Source organism: Megascapheus bottae, chromosome 14 (genome assembly GCF_031878675.1).
Source record: "Megascapheus bottae isolate mThoBot1 chromosome 14, mThoBot2.hap1, whole genome shotgun sequence".
NCBI classification, from domain to species: domain Eukaryota; kingdom Metazoa; phylum Chordata; class Mammalia; order Rodentia; family Geomyidae; genus Megascapheus; species Megascapheus bottae.
This window is the reverse complement of record NC_143522.1, coordinates 57,883,686-57,906,075: the sequence shown is the minus strand read 5'-3', so window position 1 is coordinate 57,906,075 and position 22,390 is coordinate 57,883,686.

The window sequence follows — 22,390 nt, the reverse complement described above, 5'->3', positions numbered from 1 at the left end:
TCCTTACCAAACTCATTCTATGAAGCCAGTATAACCCTCATCCCCAAACCAGACAGAGATTCATCAAAGAAAGAGAACTACAGACCTATATCTTTGATGAACATCGATGCAAAACTTCTCAACAAAATACTGGCCAACCGTCTACAACAACTCATCAAAAAAATTATACACTATGATCAAACTGGATTCATCACAGGGAGGCAAAGCTGGTTCAACATACGCAAATCAATTAATATAATTCAACACATCAACAGGAGCAAGGACAAAAATCACATGATTGTCTCAATAGACGCGGAAAAGGCATTTGACAAGATCCAACACCCCTTTATGTTAAAAGCTCTGGAGAAACTAGGAATCCATGGAACATTCCTCAATGTAATAAAGGCTGTGTATGAGAAACCGACTGCTAGTATTACACTTAATGGTGAAAATCTAAAGCCATTCCCTCTAAAATCAGGAACGAGACAAGGATGCCCACTCTCTCCACTACTCTTTAACATAGTACTAGAATTCCTAGCCAGTGCAATAAGGCAAGAAGCAAGCATAAAGGGGATCCAAGTAGGGAAAGAGGAAATAAAACTATCCCTCTTTGCAGATGACATGATTCTGTATTTAAAGAATCCTATAGACTCTACTCCCAAGCTCCTTGAGCTGATTCAAAGCTTTGGAAGAGTAGCAGGCTATAAAATCAACCCTCAAAAATCAACTGCCTTCCTTTATGCCAACAGTGAGAGGAACGAGGCAATAATCAGGAAAGAAACTCCTTTCACAATAGCCTCAAAGAAAATAAAGTACCTAGGTATTAGCTTAACTAAGAATGTAAAGGACCTTTTTGACGAAAACTTTAAAACCCTAAAAAAGGAAATTAAAGCAGAACTAAGGAAATGGAAAAACCTCCCATGCTCCTGGATTGGAAGAATCAACATTGTGAAAATGACGATCTTGCCAAGAGCTATCTACAAATTCAATGCAATACCCATCAACATCCCAATGTCATTCTTTAAAGAAATAGAAGAGGCAATCCAAAATTTCATATGGAATAATAAAAGACCCCGTATAGCAAAAACACTTCTTAGCAGAAAGAACAGCGCTGGAGGAATTTCAATCCCAAACTTTAGACTCTATTACAGAGCTATAATTCTCAAAACAGCTTGGTACTGGCACAGGAACAGGCCTGAAGACCAATGGAATAGAACAGAGGACCCAGATATTAAACCACAGACCTATGGCCACCTAATCTTTGACAAGGGAGCCAAAAAAATAGAATGGAAGAAAGACAGCCTCTTCAACAAGTTGTGCTGGCAGAACTGGTTAAGCACCTGCAGAAAACTAAAGCTGGATCCTTCTTTGTCACCTTGCACTAGAATTAACTGCAAATGGATCAAAGAACTGGAGGTAAAAGCTGACACACTGAAAACTCTACAGGAAGGAATAGGAGATACACTAGGCCTCCTTGGCACAGGTCGAAACTTTCTTAATAAGGACCAAGAAACACAACAAATCAGAGAAAGGCTGGATAAGTGGGACTGCATTAAACTGCAGAGCTTTTGTAGGGCAAAGGACATAGCTAGTAAACTAATCAGGAAGCCTACAGAGTGGGAGAAGATCTTCACCGACCAAACAACGGACAAAGGCCTCATATCTAAAATATATCAACAACTCAAAAAATTGAATCACTCCAAAACTAACCTCCAAAGTAACAACCATCCCATTAAAAAATGGGCCAAAGACTTAAAGAGAGTCTTCTCTGAAGAAGAAACAAAAATGGCCTATAGACACATGAAGAAATGCTCAACATCTCTGGTCATAAAAGAAATGCAAATCAAAACAACTCTAAGATTCCACCTCACTCCAGCTAGAATGGCCAGGATCAGGAAAACGAATGACAACAGATGCTGGAGGGGATGTAGCCAGGAGGGATCACTACTACACTGTTGGTGGGAGTGCAAACTCGTTCAACCACTATGGAAAGCAGTGTGGCAGTGCCTCAAAAGGCTAAACATAGAACTCCCCTATGACCCAGCAATTCCACTACTTGGCATTTACCCAACCACCCAGAAACAAGGACATACTAAACCCACTAGCACAACAATGTTCATTGCAGCACTATTCACCATAGCAAAGGTATGGAACCAACCTAGATGTCCCTCAGTTGATGAATGGATCAACAAGTTGTGGTATTTGTACACAATGGAATTCTATGCTGCTGTCAGAAAAAATGACATCAACCCATTTGTTAGGAAATGGAAAGACTTAGAAAAAATCATATTAAGTGAAGTAAGCCAGACTCAAAGGAACTTAGGCTCAATGGTTTCCCTCATTCGTCATAATCAGTAGAAACCTTGGGCTCTACTAGCAGAGATTTGCAATAGAGCAAAATCTTGATACATAAGAACATATAATGTGAAGCTAATTGAAAGGACTTCCAGGATAGTGAAACAAAAGCCATATAATGAATGATTGTTGTCCTTAATGTACTATGTTGTCTCTCATCTCCTTTGCTGTCCCTTGGTTATCTCATATTGGTATAGTATCTCACCTTGTTATCTGATTTATTGAATTTATTTGTATTTGGATATTTGAAATTTGATAGGGAAGGGGGGGGGAAATCCAAGACGGGTGGGGGGCGTGCGGGGGGGAGGGATACGGGTACCAAGACATGTGAAAGGGTATCAATGTATGTGAATTAATGCACCTTCTGTCTGGCAAATATCATGTAACCCTTTTACTAATTACAATAAAAAAAATTTTAAAAAAAAGTGAATGATGGAAAGGTCTGGTATAGTCACACAATACGAAACTATTCAGCTATAAACTGGTAGATGATCTACCAAAGTACACATGACATGGATAAATGTGGTGACTCTATTGGATGAAAGAAGCCACTCAGAACAGGTTCTGTCCTTCAAATTTCTGTTTACTTGGCACTTTGTATAAAACATGGAATAGAGGTAGTAAATAGGTTGTGATTATAAAAACTAGGGACATGGAGATAAGAGAAAAAGCTGAACAGGTGAAAATAGAATGACATTCTCCTGTACCATCTATAACACAATGTCTCTATCAGGATCTACAGAACTTTATATCACAAATGATGAACTTGAATGTATGTTAATAAAATATATATGGTATGTCAAGATAGAAGTCAAAACAACACCACAGTTGTCTCATGAAAATATGGCCTTAATTGACAAGGGTAAGCAAAAAAATACTTTTCGTAAGTAACGTTGGAAAATGAGTAGAACCTGTAACATTGATGGCAAAAGTGTCATGAATTAGGTTCTGTAATTTACTTGATAATGTTGTTTCCTAGGACGTTACACATTGAAATTTCTGAAATGTATAACAAAGTGCAAATGAAAAGAAAAGGGAGATTACAATAACATATGTGCTACAATGGCTAAGTAGAAAAAAAACTCTGATAACAATACTGTCCCTCAGTATCTGAGATTAGTTCCATGATGCCCAAATCCATGAATGCTCATGTTCTTTTTATTAGATGGTAGTATGTGCATACAATTTGCCACATGCTTCCCTGAACTTTCAATCCTATCTAGAGTAGAATGCAATGTTAACAGTTGTTATACTGTATAGTGCAGCTATAATGACAAAACGTCTACATATGTTCAATACTGATGAGGTTTTGTTTCATATTCTCAATCTGTAGTTGATTTAATACACATATGTTGATTGTACATGTATATCAGAATCAAATTATTAATGAAATTGATGGTGGGTAGAAGAATTTGTTTGTTTTGTCATTTCTGGGATTAAACTCAGGTCCTAGATCTTCATAGGCAAGTTTTCTACCACTTGAACAACATCTCTAGTCCTTTGTGTTTACTGTCAGATGGAGTCTTTCACTTCTGCCTCAGTTGGCCTTGGGCTGTGATCCTCAGATCTCTGAATTTCAAGTACATAGGATTATATCACATACCACCATGCCTAGCTAGAGACTGATTTCTTAATTCTGATGTGAGAAATTACAGATGACAACAGAATGCTGCATGTTGTAAAGACTAGAGTTGAGTCTTCAGTATGAATTCAGATTAAGCTTAATATAAAGAGATTTTATATAATCATATTTATATAGATCCTATAGAAATATATCAAATATTTATGAATTTATAAGTAAATGTCTACACAAATTATCCATGCATCATCTATGTATCCATCTATCCCTTAACTATCATTTCTATTCATTTATCACTTATCTATAATCTATCTGTCTCCAGATATTAAAAGAAATAACACCCAATTAGGACTAAACACAATCATTCTGGTTTCTTGGTTTCTGATACTATTTTCCACTAAAAAAGACAAAGGCTAGAGAGATCACTAATTTTACAACTTGAGTAGGAAACTTAAAGATAAAGCAACCTTAAGGTTCTAAAACATAGTGGGGTAATAGAAACTCCTAGAGACTGCAGTATGCAAAAGAAAATGGATTCATTTTCTAAGAATTTTCAAGAGCCAAAGTTGGTACCATTTAAATATCAAAAGAATTAAAATGATATTGAATTACGATTAAAATCACAAAAATAAATATCAATGAATCAATAATTATTGACTACATGAAAGACTAAATAAATGAAGAGAATTATAAAGAAAGCAGACAAATCTTTGTAGATGAATTCCAAATAATTCTTGTAAATATTTCACTCTCATGGATATGGAGTAATACTTTCCACTTGAGTTTACAACATTCTCTTCTAAAGACTACAGTGTGGGAAAAGGGAGGGAAAGAACAGTGCTAATTGGTCAACACAATCTAGCCAAGTCAATATCAACTCTACATGTCAGATTGATAAAGTCAACCCCTAATAGTATGTGATGGAAATGGCGTTTTAACATGACAGCTCTTTCCCTCAAAGGATATAACCTCAGCTTAATTATGAGAAAAACATCATACAAATCCCAGTAGAGGGTCATTTTACAAAATATCTTTCGAGAATTCCTTACAACTGTAAAAACGAAATAAATAAAAAATAATGACAGCAAGCAGTATGGAAAAAAAATTCTCAGTTATCGGCAATCTAAGTGAACATAGTAGTTAATGTGCATTCTAACTTGGAATTAAATCTGAATCAATATCTGAACAGAACATGGATTTTGGCTAATAATAGTGTATTAATGTTAGTCTTTGATGATGGCACTAACCTTATGACTCTTTGCATGAGAGAAAAATAGATACAGAATATATGCTAATTAGCTTCAAATCTCAAAATTTCCTAATTTTTACATTTTACTTTTAAATATATATTTAAAAGGAGCAATTAGAAAGTTTCTAAAATAAATTGTGCTCACTTATTTTGAGACTCAAGTAAGGAAATGACTTCATAAAGAATGAATATTATTAAATCATTTTTAAGTTTTTGTTTTCAATGATGTAACTGTACAGTCACATGCAGAGGACAAAACAAGGTATATATTTACAGTGGGTAAATATATTATATGCTACTTATTATAATGTATGATGTATATTGCCTATAACATATCTAACACATTATATAAAATAATGTATAGCAGTTCTTACAAATTAACACAGCACAGATAATAGTTATTAAAAAAAACAGGCAAGGCTAGGAGTCAAGATTTCTATATAAAAACTTGAAATACAACACACACACACACACACACACACACACACACACACACACACACTAAGAAATGTCCTAATCCACAAAAATCAAAAGAGCCCAAATTCTTTTAAAAAGATGCATGGGTGAGGGATAATTGTTTCAGATTAGCACATAAACCATAACCAATAAATTATTTATACCAATAAAAGAGCCCAAATTTATGATAATTTTATGACTAAATTACTTAAATAAAAACATTACATATACCTGGGTGAATTTTTACAGTGATTAGATATAGATGATATTTTAGTCAAATGTCAAAGCACATTTGAATTTTTGCTCCATGATACATATCCCAAAGACCTATTTACATTCCTACATGTAGTAAGAAAGTTACCTGTTTATCTTTCTAAAGGTTACATTATTTGCCTGTTAGAATGTGGAAGATGGATTCAAATCACTGGGAAAGTGACATTGTGAATAATTAAGACGTGTTGCAAGGATGAAGATAAAATATGGGAAAAACAAGATGAGACATAAAATTATGCCATCTGTTGGCTTGAAGGTATTAAAAATACTCACCATCAACACAAGCAATATAAGAAGTATGTAGTAATCAGGTAGTATTAAATTTAAAATACTACAATATTTCAAAATATTGAAACCTAATTAACAGTAAGAACAGATCATTGTGATCCAGATAACAAAATGAAATCTTAGGCCAAGCATGTGTTGAATATATGCAGGCAATATAATACTCTGAATTTTGGAATCACTTTTATTGATCATCCTTTGAATATATGTATAGAATGAAATATGTTTATTAGCTAGTCATTGATTGGGGAACAAAAACGGAAGCTTATATTTTATTCTTGACTTTGTAAAAAATGTGTAGAAACAATAGAGTCTTGAGCTTATGCAGGAAATACAAATTACAAAAGAAGGAAAATAGTGAATTATTAAGACAAATGGATGTAAAGGAGGCAGATATCAAAGGGCCCAATTATACAATGACCTAAAAATCATGAGGCTTGATATGAGTGGAAAATTCACTGATATGATGACATATCCCCACAATCACAAAGACACAGGAAATTAATTAGGTGAATGCTTCCGTCTGTTTTCTGTTTTTTCTGGAAAAAATATCATTAAGAGTGATTCATCTTTACAAGTCATCTTTTTGACAATTATTAGTACTTTTTAAATGGCCACTTGCATTGAAAAAATATTGTTTATATTAAACCTAGAACAGAGAAATTTTTAAAGATTTAACTTATTAGTTACTTCAATAAATGTTTGCTAAAACAGTTGCTTCTAGTAATCATGTCATCTTACTTGCTTCCTTTTCAAAAACAAAAGGAAGATACCTTATCTGTTTAGCTAGCATGGATGAAAATTACCAGATGAGATTCTATGGCCATAATTGTAACCCTTTTATATATCAATTCTACAATAACAACAACAACAAAGATTGCATGATTAGCCATATCCTTGAAGATAATATATAAACTCCCTCATTTAAAAGCAGTTCAGACCTTAGATAAACTAGTCAGCTCCTTCAAACTTCAATTTTGCATTCTCAGCTTTGACAAGATTGATATTTTGAGCAATATAGAACAGTATGGCAAGAAGCTGTTCTGAACATTATAGACTCTTGATATTTCTGGTCTCTGTTGAGGATCTGCAGGGGCAAACCTTCTTCTCCAGTTGTGGTAAACAAAAATCATCTCCAACTTGTGTCCTTTGTTGAAGCCACCTTATATCCTTTGGAGAACCACTGCATCTAATGTCATTTTTACAGTTGTTCCCGTAGTATGTTTCTTTCCTATCATAAACACTGACTAAAATTTAGTAGATTAAATCAACATGCAGAGGCACAGTGGAAGATGGTAGATTAGAAGCAATTGCTTCTTTGACTGTGTGAATAAGAGGCACCAAAAAGACACTACATTCTGAAGAGGAAGAAAGGAAGAAAGTTGGGGAGTTACAAAAGAGATGGCCAGGGGCCTGAGATGCATGGAAAACACCAGAGAAAATCAGAACATAGTCCCTACCTCGATCTATGGTCCCCCGAGAGGGAAAGGAGAACCAAAGATACAATCAGAAAGAAAGCCAGATGGCCCTGGATAAAGACAGAAAATTCTAGGGAAGTCCCATACCTTCCCCAAACCTTAAGACCTACTCAAGAGTTTGATAAGACAGTAACTACTCCAGTGTAGAAGTGTGCCTGCCTTGTCTTAGCGATTCTAAGGGACACATTAGAAAGGGCCTGTTGTTGAGATTTAGCTACTACAAAGGCTCAAGGAGACTTGGGAAAGCATAAAATCATGTTTTAGATGGGATACAACCACAAGATAGCTCTGACAGAGGGGCCTCCCTTCAGAACCTGAGCAGCGCCATCTTGATGGCTGGCAAAGATCCTGCCAAATCAACTGGAGCCTGAGAAGTGGTGCTGACAGCGCCGTCATTCAAAAGGGCAAAGGTTTTCCCAGAGGCATATTAGCTGAATGTCCACCCCCGGCGGTAGCAGAAGTTTCTCCCCATTGGCAAGGCCGCACTCCGGGTATACAATGCCACTCACAGCTCCATTGGCTTTTTTTTTCTATCCAATCAAGCAAACTGATCAGAAAAACTGCAAAGCCAAAATGCAGAAGAAAAAGACATTTTTAAGTGTTTGGATCCCGAATTTAGTGGAGACACAAGTTTCAAACTCCGTCCCATCCCCCCCCAAAGAAAAATGAAGAATACCTTCCTTTTTTTCCTACCCTTTTTCATTTGCATTTTTATGTGTTCTTATTTTTTTTTGCCATTTGAACTCCACCCTTTTTTTAATGTTATGATTCATTTCATTTTTTTTCTTTTCTGCTTTCCATCATTGTGGCCATTCCTAGAAACAGAGTGGGCACATACAGGATACAAATGGTATTTTTATTGATAAAGTCAATCAACAGCTTTTTAATCTGTTGGTTCTTAACTCTAGTATTTCTTCTCTAAGAACTCAAAATTTGTGGGCTCTCCCCCCTCCTTTTTTCTTTTATTTATTTTTACTTTTTAAAAATTTTTATCATTAATCTCTCCTATACATACCTTCCTCTTTTCTATATATATTCTTAATATATTCTTCTTATTACTCCTCTTATTTTCATAAGTTTTATCTTATTTTTTTCTGAATTTTATACTCAACTATTTTATCTTTCTATCATGTTAGGTCAGTTATACATTTTCTTCATTACTATATTAATCTTACACTCCTACATTACTCCTTTCTTACCTCTCCTCTTTCATATTATTTTTCTATATCTGGTCCTCTGCTCATCCTTTAACTTTTAGAATGCATGGATCTACAGTTGATGGTTGTTGAGCAATACTGTATATCTAGGGGTTCAATTATACTGTATTGGTATCGAGGAGGGCCTAGAGAAAGAGGTCCATGGTATTGGAAATATACTTCAGGGAAACATCTTAGAGAACTTCCCAAATATCCAGAAGGGTAGGCCTATCCAGATACAAGAAGCCTTAAAACCACAAACAGACCTGACCAGAAAAGGACATCCAATCTCCACATTATAATCCATACAGGATCAATAGAGACCAAAGAAAGGATCCTAAAAGCAGCCAGGGAGAAGAGAACAATCCCCTACAAAGGAAAACAAATCCGAATAACCACAGATTTCTCAGCAGAGACCATGCAAGCAAGAAGAGATTGAAAGGATATATGTCATGCCCTTAAGACAAATAACTACCAACCAAGAATACTGTACCCACCTAAGCTCTCCTTCATAACTGAAGGAACAATAACATTCCACTTCAAGGAAAAGTTGCAACATTATGAAGCGACCAAACCAGCATTACAGAAAATCCTCAAAGATGTTCTTCATATTGAAAACCAACACAAATGTGGTACTGACAAAGAAATGGCATCTAAAAATCATATCAGCTAAGAACCACAAGACTTGTCAAGCCACAGGCCCTAATGAAAGCCTTTAAAAATGGCAGGAACTAGTAAATGTTTTTCAATCCAAACTCTTAGTATCAATGGACTTAACTCTCCAATTAAATGGCATGGACTGTCTAGTTGGATCAAAAAGCAAGATCCATTATTCTGTTGTCTTCAAGAGACACATCTTGCCCCCAGAAAACAAACATTTTTTGAAAGTGAGAGGCTGGAATAAAGTGTATCAAGCTAACGGCCCCCATAAACAGGCTGGAGTTGCCATCCTCATATCAGATAAAATAGATGTCAAACTGAAATTAGTGAGAAAAGACAAAGAAGGCTATTACATACTAATAAAGGGATCTCTCCTCCAGGAGGACATAACCATCCTAAATATCTACACACCTAATCCTGGAGCACCGATCTTCATCAAGCAAACTTTACTTTCACTAAAACCACACATTGATTGAAACACAGTGATTGTCGGTGACTTTAACACACCACTCTCTCCTATGGGCAGTTCAACCAGGTAAAAGCTCAACAGAGAAACCTCAGAAATGAACAACTGTATAGAACAACTAGATCTAACAGACCTCTGCAGATTATTTCATCCAGCAACATCACAATATATGTTTTTTTTCAGCAGCACATGGAACATTTTCCAAAACAGACCACATTTTAGGGCATAAAACAAACCTGTGCAGACTCAGAAACACTGAAATTATTCCCTGCATTCTCTCAGACCATAAGGGCATCAAATTGGAACTGAACACCAATCTCCACCAACGAAAACCCTGTAAATCATGGAGATTGAACAACACAATGTTGAATCACCAATGGGTCATCAAGGAGATCAGAACAAAAATTCTACAGTTTATGAAATTTAACAAAAAGGAGCACACAAAATACCAGCTCCTGTGGGACACAGAAAAGGCAGTACTCAGAGGAAAATTTATAGCTCTGAGTGCCTACATTAACAAATTGGAAAAATCACAAACCAACAATTTCATGTCGCATCCTAAACTCTTGGAAAAAGAGTAACAAACCAACTCTAATCCCAGTTGAAGGAAGCAAATTATTAAAAACCAAAGCAGAATTACATGAACTGGAGTCCAAAAAACTATAGAAAGAATCAACAATCTGAAAAATTAACAAAATTTACAGACCCTTAGCAAATCTTACCAAAAGAAGAAGGGAGCATACACAAATAAACAAAATCACAGATGTGAATGGTAATATCACGAAAGAAATTACCAAGATCCAGAGCATCATGAGTGTATACTTTTCAAGCTTCTATGCCAACAAATTTGAGAATCTAGAGGAAATGGATGAATTTCTAGCCAATATTTAACATACCCACACTGAACCAAGAAGACCTAATCCAACTAACCAGACCTATTTCAAGTACTGAAATAGAAATGGCACTAAGTGACCTTCCATCCAAGAAATGCCCAGGGCCAGATGGATTCACAGCTGAATTCTTTAAGGTCTTCAAAGCAGAGCTCACACCAATACTCCTCAAGCTCTTCAATGAAGTTGAAAACGAAGGATCTTTGCCAAACTCATTCTCCAAAGCCACTATAACCCTCATCCCAAAGCTAGACAGAGGTAATTCAAAGAAAGAGAACTATAGACGCATTTCTCTGATGAATATTGATGTAAAACTTCTCAACAAAATACTGGCCAACCATCTTCATCGACTCTACACTGAGTATCTTGTGCTTTCATTGTGCTCAGCACATAGTCAGTGTTTTACATTTCTTCTGCCTTGAGTATTGATGTGCTACTTGGTTCTTCTTGTTTGCTGGATATCCAGTAAAATTTTCTCTGTCCTCGGGAATGCATTACATGATTTATATGTCTTGAGACGTCGTTAATTTTCTTGCTTTCTGATTATCTCAGTATTTGTCATTTAAAGAAAGTCTGTACGGAAGCATCTCAGAATCATTCAATGGACCTATCATGAACAAAGCATTTTCAAATATGTAATGATGTTCACCATGAATGAAATCAAAGTACAACTCTTCTAAGGTCATTTTAAAATGCCAAAGCTTGCACAATCATTTTATCTTTATGTTTTTTAGCATTTCTATATTCCTGTGTCGATGAAAGTTTCTAAGCATTACTAATGGAGAAAAGGACTCCCAACAAATGGTTGTTGTATTAACTAAGGAGAAGCAAGCTCAAACTTCTTTTAAATTGTGAAAGTGTTGCTGTATTAGGTTATAGGAAGATAGTACACTGCAACTGACCATGTTGTGAAATAATAATGTTAGTTGTACCTCAACTTAATCTTGGGAAACACAAATACTAATGAATCATTACTCTTCTCTATTTTGTATCATATAGTGCAAGGATCTTCAAGTGAAGAATGGCCTTTTATTATTTATTATTAGTTTAATGCTTACATGAATAATACCTTTAGGAAATTATACTGTCTCAACTAGATTGGCCTGGTAAAATAGCCTGCACATAAAAATGGCATACACATCTGATGAAAACACAAAAAAATTATAGATATGTTAGTCTCTCAGCAGAATGTGTAAATATGGCCATTTTTATTGTATGTTATCAGTCAGTCGAAACAACAGCAGATCCTGCAAGTGAATTCTAAAGAATGCTATGACAATTACTGTTATAGATCTCAGCAATCTTCTAATAAATAATATGAGTCTTGTTTGCATTTATCAAAGTGATCTTTAAGCAAATACCCATGTGAAAAAGAGCTTGCATATTTATAAGAGTAAATTTACATATAACTACACATAAAATATTCTGTTCCTTTGTAAAATACTTCTTTATAATTTCCATTAAAATCATCATGTAATTATACCAGAGATACAAACGTAACAAAAATTATGCCAAGCATTATTAGAGAGCATGCTTTTGAATTGCAAGGGCATCTGTTCTGTGAGAATTTTCTGGTTTCAATTTCAGTGATAGTCCCCAAAATTAGATAAAATAACAACTTTTTTCCTTTACAAAGTGCTATCTCCAAAAGCCAAACAGCTAACATTATTTTCAAAGTGAATGGAAATGATAGGAATAAATTATTGATCAGAATAGTTCACCAAATATAAACAATAGAACTTTGTAGAAAAAAAATGGAGGTCTGATTTCAAATGATTTCGTCAGAAGCATGCAGCCTCCTTGATTTGAAATCTTGAAATCAGTCTCTTGATTTGAAATCAATCTCTTGATTTGAAAGGTGATTTTCCTGAATATTTTCTGCCTCAGCACCTGTGATAGGCACAGAGGATTTGGCAAGGATATCTGAAGACCATAGGCATTTATTATCAACCAAATGTAAAAGCACATAATTCTTGCACAACACAGGGTACTGACTCCTGAGATTCAGCCCAACAGACAGAGTCTTGAAGTCTAGTCAGCATAGAGAAAATAACAAGAACCTCTACTTTAGGCAGAGGGCAAGACTTTTAGTGAAGAGTTACAGAAAATAGACTAGCAACAGGGGACCATGCATCCTTGAGCAGCCCATAGAGAATAGGAGGAGAGACAAAGGTGGAGAAACAGATGGAAAGGTCATTCAGGGAGCTTGACGTTAACTGCCACAGGGTATTTCTGAAAGTGTGCTGTGTACAGTGGGGTGTTTCACATTGTATACTCTGTGTATATTCCTACATATAATTTAGAAACTCATCTTCCATATTATGGGTGGCAAAGTCTGGTCTTGCTAGCATGAGGATCATCACCAAGTAGAAATCAGAAAAGTACATTTTCTAGGTACCCCGCATGCTTTTTGAAGCCAGTAGACATAGTCCAGCAAGTTCTTTTCATGACTTTGATGTACACTGTGGTATGAAAGTCACTGCGGTAGAGGCCAGAATGATGGAGGATACTTCCCTACATATTTTTTTTAGCCACAGGAATAAACTGATCAAAAAGTAGCTTAAATACTAAGAGGGCTTATTACATTCAGTAACAATTAGTTACGGAGAAATCATCTATTGTTTCCCTTAGGCATTGAGAAATGCCTGCAAATGCAAAACAGTACTTGGACAAAAATATTTACTTTTATCATGTGATATCCAATAACTGCTGAAGAATTTATATGTTGGCAGAAAGCAAGCTTGTCAACTGTTTTTTTTTCCTTTCTATATTTCCTCTAATGTATAATATGGACATTGAGAATTTATGCACCGCAATTCCAACACTTGGGAGGATGCAGCAGGGTTGGCATGACATGAACAGCAAGAATGTGTCCCCAAACAAACAAAACATATTAAGTAATAATAATGGTTGAATAATGTCCTATACACAATATGTGCTCATCCTCAACTCTGTTGATGTGTTGTGGTCCAGGCTTCTAAATCAGGAAAAGGAATGACAATAAACTGTGAATAGATAGAATTAACCAAGAAAATAAGCACCATCATAAATAAGTCTATTCAATAAGTGCAAATGTCTTAAGAAGCCTGTAGTCCTGGCAGGACATCAGTGGTTGATACTTGTCATCGTATCTACTCAAGAACTTGAAATTTAGAGGATAGCTATTTGAAACCAGTCCAGACAGAATACCCTGAAAGACTCCATCTAAAAAATATCCAATAAAAAGTTGCACTGGAGGTGTGGCTCAAGTAGGGAAATACCAGATAAGCAAGTAAGTTGAGCAACTGCAAGGATCTCAATTCAAGCCCTGGTACTGGAAAAAACAAAAACAATGATAAAGAGAAAAAATGAGGAACTAAGGAAGAAAGGAAGGATATAGAAAGAAGGTATAAAATAAAGGAAGGAGATACAGAAAGGAAGAATAAAAGAAGGGTAGGAAAAGCAAGCAAGCAAGCAAGCAAGAAAGAAAGAAAGAAAGAGAGAGAGAGAGAAAGAAAGAAAGAAATTCTAACTCAAATAAAATTTCAAATGTCAACGCACTAGGGAAATAAACCCTTTTCCCAGTATAAGTGCACTTTTACACTGACAAGAGAGATGAACATAAACAACAGCACTAACCATTGCCCTTTAAATGAAATCAAATACAAATGGAAAACTTCATTTCACTGAGCAAAAGGCAAGAGTACCAATTTCAATTTCAAAATCATTATCAATAGTGTATAACACATTGTCAAACAAACGCACATCTCTTGCTGTGCAGTCTGCTCCTATTAGCATTTGGCAGTCTGAACACAGTCGTGCTATCTAATGCTCATATTTTCCAAACATAACAAAAGGAGAACAAAAATCTGCAAATTATTAGAAAATGTTAGCAAGCATGAACACCAGTGAATCCATTTCAGTGGATTTGGACAAGGCACAAACTCCATGACTATTTTCTTTCTTGATACCCAGTGAGTTCCACATGATCACAGATTACATTTCATGGAAAGATAAGTAGCATTTGGAAAGAATAATTTTATATGGAAATAATTTGGAAAAGAAAACACAACAAAACAGAAAAAATTGGATTCCACTTAAACTTGAACTTCTGCATTAAAAACAATGGAAAATTTTGCTAATAGGTGACCGTTGGCAGCCTTAAAAGTGGTAACTGTGTGAGTGTGGATAAGAGAGAGAGAGAGAGAGAGAGAGAGAGAGAGAGAGAGAGAGAGAGAGAGAGAGAGAGAGAGAGAGAGAGAGAGAGAGAGAGAGAGAGGGAGAGAGGCAGAGACAGAGACACAGAGACAGAGAGACAGAGAGAGACAGAGAGTGAGACAGAGAGAGAGAGACAGAGAGAGAGAGAGTGTGTGTGTAATAGTGTATAAAACCACTTACTGGAGTGTGTACTCTTCCATCTAGATTTGCTAAAATTGAACCAGACCCAACTTACATTATTTGTATACAGAAATGCTAGATGAAACTCTACTAGTTTGGGCTTGTAATCCTAGCTGCTCAGGCAGCTGAGAGGTGAGGACTCCTGTTTGAAGGCAACTTTGGCAGTAAGTACATGAGACAGTTACCTCCAATTAAAACAGCAAACAGCCCAAAGTGAAGATGTAGCTCAAGTGACAGGGAGAATGAGAAAGCTAAGGGACAGTTCAAGTTCAAGGCCCTAAGTTCAAGTGAGCTCCCCCCGTCACAACACACACACAAACTACATACTGTCTAATGCACTTCCTTTTCCTTGCTACTCAACAGTACTTTTCAGAGGCAAACTTTCACTGTGTAACCCGGGAAGTCACCAAGCTCGAGATCTATCTCCTGAGTGTTGTTATTACAGGCATGCTCCACCATACCTATCAGCACTGTTAAGTGTGGCATTCTTTTTTATTTTCTTTTTTTAGAACTTGTGTGGCATTCTTTTTTATTTTCTTTTTTTGTTTCCTAGGATAATTTAATATGATTCCTTTTTTATTTTGGGGTGATGTCAGTGTTACAGTTACATTCATCAGGTAGTGAGTACATTACTTCTTAATTGTCCACAGAATCTTTACATAAATGCTCCTTTTATTCTTTCATTTGAAGTTACAGATTTAATACTCAAATGTTTCCTTAAAAAAAACCCTTGTCACTTATCAGATCAGAATTCACATTAGCATTTTCTGAAAACTGGTTGTATTTTCCATTTGCTATCTTAATAAAACCTAAAATGACTACTTCATTCAGCTTTACTCTTCTTAAATCTCAAATTCTTCAGGGTGAATATCTGTTTTGCATGTTCATCCTTCCATATTTCCTTTTTAATGCTTTGTAGTTTTAGGAGACAGGGAGAAAGATAAATGTATCCCAAATATTGGTACAACTACCTTTGTGTTAAGGGATATCTGTTTCAGAAATGCACTTAAAATGCTTGCTCTCATGTGCAATGATACTATGATGATTCCTAACAAACCAATATCAACTCTGTTCAGGTAAAGGAAAAGAAAAACAAGATGAGTGGAAGCAGGTTGGGGGAGGAAAGTGGGAGAAAAACGTGGGAAGGGGTAACAATGTTCCAGAAGTAATGTGCTCACTACTTGGTGAATGTAACTGTAACCCCTGTATACATCACCCCATCAACAATAAAATTTTTTGAAAAAGGAATGCTTGAAACATCTTCTATGTTTAATATTTCCATTGTGGAAAAAGGAAAACCATTTATTCATCAATTACCCCATTATTCCAATACACGAACCTACATTTCAATATTTCTAATCTATTAAACAAAATCCTAGAGCTTGTTCTGTTTGCTCTAATTCTAGTTAGATTATAATTAGCTTTATGTTTGATACAGTTCTTAGGTTTTATTTTCATTTCAAAGGGAAGGGGGAAAAGAAGATGATTGGGAGGGTGTGGGAGGAGGGAAATGGGGACAAAAACATGAGAAAGGGGTATTAGTGTGTACAAAGTAATGCACCTACTACCAGATAGTAGTAGGTAACTGTAACCCTGCTATAAATTATCCCAAAAATAAAAAGATGAGACTAATAGTGTCAATTATTCGAGTCCAGTATTGAGGAACTGCATAAGACCTGCTTTGTAAAAAAATAAGTAAAATAAATATCTAGAATACCATTTATTTTCACTTTCTAAAAGCTTTACTCTGTATTATATTCACAAGCAGAAGACAAACATACTGTCAGTGCTGCAGAGGAACTCTTCATTGCAACTAGAAGCCTCTGAACTGTGATCATATTCTCAGCTATGAATGAGTCACCTGTTAGAAGAATATACCAGCATTTTATACAACAAAAAAATTCTTAGTATCAAAGAAACATATTCTTAAGAATGAACAGGATACAGTACAACACAGTATGGATATCAGAACAATTTGTTCTTGGCAATCATGTAAATCATTTAGGGTATATTTACCTAAAAGTAAATTGGTGATTATAATTTAAGGGAGCAACTCTAAAAGCATAAGCTCAGTGGCTGGCATAAATGATCAACCTTTCTATTCCAGTGGTGGCGTGTGGCTCATTATAATTTATACAATTTCTAAATACTTGCCAGTGGATCCTGTTAAGAAAAATTATCTTCAATATGCCATCCTGGGGAAACCAAAAGGATTTTAATTTATTTCTTAGCATCAGAGACCATTTTTATTCTATCTCTCTTTCCAAAATAATCTGACTGAAGTATACAAAATATGCAAAATGCTATAAAGAAAATAGTAAGTACAATGACAGTTCAACAACATATTTTATTATGGATTTGGATTTCTTATAAATCTAAGTCAAATTGAAAGGTTTATCAAATCTCCCTAAAGTAGGCATATTTGTTTATGTCATAGAAAGAAAAATTGTAGCCCAATTGATATGTGGAAGAAATATGAACAATTTCAGATACTCTTTTGGAAAATATTGGAGGCACAATTATTTTTAATTATTTAATTATTTAATTATTTTTAATAATCTTATCCTTAGGACATGAGATTACTTTTATTACTGAAAAAAAATCACAAGTGTCAAACTAATCAGTATATTGTATCTATCTGATTCACATTCTGATTTTTAGAAATAAAACTCATATGACAGTGTCAAAATGAAATTTTTAAAAAAGGCAGCTTTAAGAGCATTTGGGTAACTTAACTAGAAGTTGCTACAGTCAAAGCTGCTAAGATTTGTAGTTTTTTTAAGTTAGTAGATTTTTTTTGCACTTTACTCTCCTTCCTAGTTTCACATAAGTACATAAGTGAGAACAAGAAGTATCCATTATAGAACCTCTCAAAAAAAATCATGTTTTGTTCATCTGCCAGACTTTCTCAGCCAATGTGTCTATGATGAATTTCTCTCTCCCACATCCCTCTCATTTATTCCATCTCTATTTCAGAAAATACAATTTCAGGACTGGCTTTAAAGAATTTGGGGAGTGTTGTGCATTGGGAGATCTGGAAGGCCATAAGAGGCATGCTTATTTTACTTAAAATGTGTAGGAAGAGGAAAATTTAGGTGACGACATTTATTAAGAACAAATGAATTTCTTTAGATTGGATTTTCTGCTCATTGCTTGTAATGAGGGTTTTCTTTTCTAAATTCCTTTCATAGACTTTTTCTCGTGTGTGTGTGTGTGTGTGTGTGTGTGTGTGTGTGTGTGTGTGTGTGTGTATGTGTGTGTGTGTGTGTGTGTCTGTGTGTTCTGATATTTGGATGATTTTCTAAACATTATAATTTTTAAGATTAGGGTTTATAAGCCTAGAATTTGTGTTCTTGGATTAAAATCCCTCATTTCCTAAAATTTCCTAAATCTCCAGGTTCAATAGAATCAATTATTCACAAATTTTTTGCTTACAAACCTGTATTCACTTTATTAGCCAAAACCTGCCTCCTGTTGTAACATGCAAGCCTTTTTTTTTCTTATAGCAGTATTTTCAATCCTCCAGCTCTTCCTCAGTCCAAATGCTTCCTCTTTCTGAGTTACTTTGTGTGAACCAAAGAAAACTTACATAGATAAAGTAAACTGCAGAATTTCAAATATGCCTTTCCTGACATAATGGGTCGGTTTAGTTGCCTCTTCAACTCTATCTTTTACTTTTATCCTGACCTAAAAGAGATAAAGGTGTCTTCAAGTCTTTATGTGACATGTTGTCTACAGTCTCAGAGGAACTAGTATGGAATTAAAATGACTAAGATAAATGCATACTCCTCTCAAAGGGAAGATACCGCCATATTTTCGCTCATATTCTCATCACTAGCAGTACTGTCAACAATCACAAGCTATTCATCAGATTTGTCAACAAATTCTCCCTTACCTACAATTCATAAGAAAACTAAAAGCTCTAGCTACTTATCTGCAAAAATCAGAGACAAACTCTTATCTGGAATTTGAGGCATAGAGGATAATGAGCCTGAATTACCTTTGAATTTAGAACTTATGCCCTACCATTTCTTTTAGTCAACTTCTCAACCACCCTGTCACCCAAATTCTCTTTTTAAGTCTACCTCAAACAAAATTTTGTCTTTAATGACTTTGTATTTCATCTCTAATAAAAAAAAGGCAGGTAAGTCATTAAAAACATTCTTTCCTATTTGGTTTTTTGAAATAGGATAGGGAAGGGGGAAAAACAAGATGAGGGGTGGGGGTGGGGGAAGGGAAATGGGGACCAAGACAGAAAGGGTATCAATGTTTGTGAAGTAAGGTACCTTCTATCTGGTGAATATACTGTAACCCTTCTATTAATTACAATAAAAAATACATGGAAAAAAGCCACCATAAGGAAAAAAAACATTCTTTCCTGGAGTAATGTACCAGACCTGTGGTCTTCATGTCTCTGTTTTGTCTCATCTGTTCCCAATGGGATTATGTCTGATATGCTATGAAGCATGTCTAAATATCTTCTGCTCCCTATGTTAAAAAGTGGAGGTGTACAAACATTAGACCCTGTACATGGTGGGAGAGGCACCACAAATATAAATATTTATAAGTCATACACATGTATCACAAATATGAAGTTTTCATGCTACAAACCTACTTGCAAAAACATTTGAAGTGATATAAAACATCCATAAAATGCTACTGTTCAGAGTATTCTCAATCTCATCAGGAATTAATATTGTGATGACTAGATGTATAGCCAGTAGCCAGGTTTTACCCCAAGTGAAAGAGAAATAACATCTGCACAGGGAATGTAATAATTTTGAATTGCTTTTTCTTCGAGGAAAGGGGAATAGGAATAGATTCCAAATAGCAGTGATAGCAACATGAATAAAAACTGAGAACTATAAAAATATACATTAAAAGAATATGGAGTATATCCATACTGTGAAATGTGATATAAAGCTAGATAGATAACTTAAGATCCTATGGGAATTTAAAATAAGATGATCTGAGCAAGTTGTATTTGTGTGTACAAGCCACTAGATTTTTTAAATCTAGTACTTGGGATTTGAATCCAGGCTTTCTTACTTACTTGTTCAGCTGGCACTTTACCACTTGAGCCACATCTCCAGCCACTGGCACTCAGCTCTGTGTCCATAGCACTTTGGTTTGGGCAAACTCCAAATGATTTGTGTAATTCTTGCAAGATTGCACTCTCTTAAATATGTTTTCTGAGCCATTCATTCTCTTTTTCTCTCCTAGTGCCAACACACAACTTTGACTGGTAAGTAATTTAATTTTTCTACATTTTCTTTTAGCACAAGATACATTATTATTCAACCCCTTTTTTCAGGTAGATGAATAATTTTCAGTATTATCCTTTCCTCCGTGACATAGTAAAACTCATTCTCACAGATATACTAGAGTTTCGCTATATGCACATTCCACCCTACCCATCCAGCTGAATGGGACGGATTGGCAGTAACTTCAACTTCTATGGGCACAGTTGGCAACTTCCTACAATGAACATTAGGAGCAAGATGTAATTGATCCTTTGCTCATTATTGATCCTCTGGATTTTTTAACCAACATCATAATTACAATACAGTATCAAATGAGAGGATATAAGGAAAAGTAAAATATGTGGCGTTGACACAGCAGGGAATGGAAAATTGTTATGTGGTTATTTTCATTCCCTTATCAAATAGTCCTAGCTCATCCTGTTGTCAGCAATCATAGCCCTTTCCTTGTTCTGTTCATAATAAATAGAAAAAATGTAAAGAATATACAAGTAATTAATTATATTGAGATGGGAACTCTAAAGAAGAATTGTAGGCTCTGATTTATTTAAAGTAATTTCTCATTGTGCAAACTGTAAAGATACATACAGATCTGTGTACACCTAGGAAGATACAGATATGGCATAATATACATATATGGCATGTCTTTCCATGGATGGCATGTGTATATGTGTGTGGTATGTGTGTGTGTGTGTGTGTGTGTGTGTGTGTGTGTGTGTGTGTGAGAGAGAGAGAGAGAGACAGAGAGAGAGAGAGACAGAGAGAGACAGAGAGAGAGACAGAGAGAGAGAAAGAGAGACAAAGAGAGATAGATGAATATATAACTAACAGAGTTGAACTTTAGTATTAGCTACTTATGAACTCTTGAATATTTTATCTTTGGTTGACATCTCACACAACTTTGTGAATTACTTCTGTAAAGAATTATAACTATCTGAAGTAAAATATTGTTTCGTTTAACATATACTATAGAAATTTTTCCTCTCAGCATAGAGGATAGCCTCTTTGGTTAAAAAGCTATTTGAGAGATCATTTTTAAGATTTTTCACTGTTTAGTGATGAAAGATAAGAGAGTGCCAAAGAAATAGAATTTTGACAGCCAACGTTGTTTTATTACTTCCTGCTCCTAAGGAGATCACACTGCCACTCAGAACTCACTCAGGAGTAAAGTAACTGTGCTTTGTGCTGTTGAGCATAGTTCCTATATTGCAAGGGGAGTAGAGTCAGCTAGATTCCCCATCCTCTATGTGGATGGGCTAATTTGGGTAAAGCCCAGGATTATAGGGCACAAGAACTGTCACTTTTACATGATCCTGAGAAAATAAGAGCAAATTTCTAGTGGTTGGAATATGTAAGTAAGCAACTTCTTAGAAGATATGATTTACTAGCCTCTAGTGTTTCAAATCAAACCATCAAACCTTGTTACAGAGAGGAAGGTTGAACTTAAAATCTTCATCAACTTCAGATTCAGTAATATGGGACCATGGAAAGATGTTCTTCTAATTAGGAGATATCAGTCATGGAAGCTGAATCAAGAAAAAAATGTGACTTTTTCTCAGTTCTTTTTAGAGTTTAGACTCCTGAAGCCTTTTTCATAAATGAAATATTGTTAAATATATTGAGCTGAAATCTTGAAATAATCTTTGTTTCTAATTTCAAATTATGACTCAGAACATTGCTAGTGTTATCAATAAATATGCTCCAGCCATTCCACTTTGGGACATTTACCCCAAAGAATAACACAAACTAAGATGCAGTGAAGTCACTAAGGCCAGTCATCCTCACTGGTAAACAGTGCTGCTATTTTACCATAGGCAAGATATGGAATCAGAACAGATGGCCCTACGTGTACAAATGAGTCAAGAAAATGTGATAGATGTACACAA